The sequence below is a fragment of the Mandrillus leucophaeus genome, unplaced genomic scaffold, assembly GCF_000951045.1.
Source record: "Mandrillus leucophaeus isolate KB7577 unplaced genomic scaffold, Mleu.le_1.0 Scaffold288, whole genome shotgun sequence".
NCBI lineage: Eukaryota > Metazoa > Chordata > Mammalia > Primates > Cercopithecidae > Mandrillus > Mandrillus leucophaeus.
Window position 1 is genome coordinate 315,578 of NW_012103009.1, and position 3,846 is coordinate 319,423.

A 3,846-nucleotide genomic window follows, 5' to 3' on the forward strand; every position below is an offset into this window, starting at 1 on the left:
AAAAAAAAAAAAAAGAAAAAGAAAAAGAAAAAAAGACACCAGCAAAGGTTTTTTTTCTATTAATAACTAGGTCCCCCCAACCCCCAAAAAGGAGGATGGTTAAAAGCAGAAAAATAAAGCAAAAAGTAAAGCCTTTTGGCCGGGCGCAGTGGCTCACGCCTGTAATCCCAGCACTTTGGGAGGCCGAGGCAGGCAGATCACCTGAGGTCAGGAGTTCAAGACCAGCCTGGCCAACATGGTGAAACCCCTTCTCTACTAAAAGAAAAAAAAAAAAAATAGCTGGGCGTGGTGTCAGACACCTGTAATCCCAGCTACTCAGAAGGCTGAGGCAGGAGAATCGCTTGAACGCGGGAGGTGGAGGTTTCAGTGAGCCAAGATCACGCCACAGCACTCCAGCCTGACCGACAGAGCGAGACTCTGTCTTAAAAAATGAAATAAATTAAGGGCTTTTATATTTCAAAATCTGAAGACAATCACTGTAGTTCAGATAAAATAAAATTTTCGTATTATTTTATTATTTTAACGTGTTTCATATTATTTTAATGTGTGACATTAGACAATTTCAGAAAGTTGTTTTAGGTGTTGCACTTCTGTCTTCTTAGGTGTCCTCATCCCTTTTCACCTCAGGAACTCAGCGCCTTCCTCAGCGGCACTTATGAAATCAGCCTAATGCAGTTTCTCAATAACATGAATTGCAGTAGACCACCGCAACCTTCCGGAAGCTCTCTCAGCTCAGTTCCCATTCTCCCACAGTCTCTTGGTTCTCCTTCTACCTCACCGGTTGCTATTCCTCTGCTTCGCACCCGAAAATGTGCCCGGGGCCTACTGTGGGCCTAGCCAGGCTTGCTTACATGGTGCAGTTTCCCATGAATGATGCCCAGTCATTACCATGTAACCTGTGGCAAGCCAGCAATATGGCCCTGGTGACAGAAAAAAAAACTGCACTAGGACTTGGATGTGGATCTAAGCCATGTTCCTTACCAACAGCATGTTTTGCAACCATGCGTTAAAGAAACATCTGACTCACGACAAAATTTTAAAGGGTTTATTTGAGTAAAAAACAATTTATGAATTGGGGAACACCTGACTGAAAGAGGTTTAGTATTCCAGAGACAAGATATCAAATGCAAGTTTTTACTGGGAAAATGTAGAAGCACAATAAAGAAATGATTTGATTGGTTACGGTTATGGAGTTGCTTTCTTTGGCTTATCGTGTTGGAAAGTCAGTATCCGTGATATAATGATAGTTGTTTACTTATGATTGGGTGGGGTTAAAATTTATCTCTGTCTAATGGAAGCATTTATCAGAAACAACTCAGCCAGCCACGGTGGCTTACGCCTATAATCCCAGCACTTTGGTGGGAGGCGGAGGTGGGCAGATCACCTGAGGTCAGGAGTTCAAGAACAGCCTGGTCAACACAGTGAAACCTCGTCTTTACAAAAATACAAAAATTAGCTGGGCGTGATGGCAAGTGCCTATAATCCCAGCTACTCGGGAGGCTGAGGTGGGAGAATTGCTTGAAACTGGGAGGCAGAGGTTGCAGTGAGTCAAGATTGTGCCATTGCACTCCAGCCTGGGCAACAGGGAAAACTATGTCAAAAAGAAAAAAAATAAATGACTCATGCCTATAATCCCAGCACTTTGGGTGTGCGGCTGAGGCAGGGCAGATGACTAGTGTTTGAGACCAGTCTGGGCAACATAGCAAGACTTTGTCTCTACTGAAAAAAAAACAAACAAAAAAATGGCTCAAGTTAAGTTTCACTCATGTTTTCAATTTAAGCAAGGTTGAAGTCACGAGGCCTAACTTGTTTTGTCTGCTTAGGGATTCTTCAGGCCTGGTCTCCATTTTAATTTACTTGAACAGGCTGGGTGCAGTGGCTCACACCTGTAATCCCAGCACTTTGGGAGGCCAAGGCGGGTGGATCACCTGAGGTCAGGTGTTGGAGACCAGCCTGGCCAACAATGGAAACCCGTCTCCACTAAAAATACAAAAAAAATTAGCCAGGCGTGGTGGTACTCACCAGTAATCCCACCTACTCAAGAGGCTGAGGCAGGAGAATCGCTGAGCCCAGGAGGCGGAGCTTGTAGTGAGCCAAGATCACGCCACTGCACTCCAGCCTGGGCAACAGAGCGAGACTCCATCTCAAAAAAACAAAAAACAACAACAAAAAAACACGTATATATACAAAAATTAGCTCAGAGTGGTGGCACGCACCTGTAGTCCCAGCTACTCAGGAGGCTGAGGCAGGAGAATCGCTTGAACCTGGGAGGCAGAGGTTGCAGTGAGCCGAGATTGCACCATTGTACTCCAGCCTGGGTGACAGAGTGAGACTCCGTCTCAAAATAAATAAATAAATAAATAAAACTGTCATCTCAGTTTATTTTTCTTGTTGACAAATTGTGTGATGGAGATAATATGAGTTTTAACAAAGCTAGGTAGAAAGTCCATTTTTACTAACTCACCAATATTCTTATTTATTAAAGATTAATCAAGCTGCATGCACGTGAAAAGCATTTGGGTTCATTCCTCTTTTTTCTGAGAAAATACTTCATATAGACACTTGTTTTTCTTTTTCTTTTCTTTTCTTTTTTTTTTGAGACAGAGTCTCGCTCTGTCCCCCAGACTGGGGTGCAGTGGTTCGATCTCGGCTCACTGCAATGTCCGCCTCCCGGGTTCAAGAGATTCTCCTGCCTCAGCCTCCCGAGTAGCTGGGATTACAGGCGCCAGCCACCACACCCAGCTAATTTTTGTATTTTTAGTAAAAACAGGGTTTCTCCATGTTAGCCAGGCTGGTCTTGAACTCCTAGTAATCCACCCGCCTTGGCCTCCCAAAGTGCTGGGATTACAGGCGTGAGCCCACCATAAACACTTTTTTTCTCAGGCCAGTGACAAAAATGTCAGAGATAAGTATTTGTGTATCTGTTTAAGAAAATGAGGAGTCACACTGAAGAAATCACTTGATTGGTTCCGGTTATTCAACTTCCTTATTTGGTCTGTCTAGTTGGGAAGTCCCTAGTTACACAATCAAGAATTAACTGGCTGCTTAGGACTGGCTGGGGTTGAGTTTTACTTCTGCTTAACATAACCATTTATCAGAAATGACTCCAGTTAAGTTTCACTTATGTTTTCCATTTAGGCAAGGTTGAGGTCAGTTACAATGCCTAACTGGTTTTATCTGCTCAGGGATTCTTCAGGCCTGGTCTCTATTTTAATATTTAACCCATGTAAGGTAATTATGCTGGGGTTTCACAGGAATCTATTAGAGTTGGGAAAATTAAGTCTTCCTGGAACCTGACAGGACCTCACCGCAGATGTCAAATACGAGTCCACCAGCTTAAGGTCCCTGCTGAGGACGACAGAAACTTGAGAAGCTGCACCCATCAAACATCCCACAAGCTAACTCATGAAAGTTGGCAGAGAGACGCCTGAGCGCTGAGCATCGGAGGCTGTGGCTTGTTTATGATCCACGTATCAGAGTGCTGGTTTCTGCCACCTCCAGCCCCCGGAGTGCAGCAGGGCCCTGGAGCTCTTTACCCACGTGCACACTCTCAGTCGGCAGCAAAGTTTTTGTGCGAAGAGCTGGATTGTGGCTATTTTTGCCTTTGCAGGTCATACAGTCTCTTGCAACTACTCAAGTCAGCCATTGTAACACAAAACTAACTTTAAAAAATAGTAAACAAAAGGATGTGGCTGCGTTCCAATAAAACTTTATTTTTTATTTTTATTTTATCTACTTATTTATCTATCTATTTACTTATTTATTTATTTATTTATTTATTTGAGACGGAGTCTCGCTCTGTCGCCCAGGCTGGAGTGCAGTGGCATGATCTTGGCTCACGGCAAG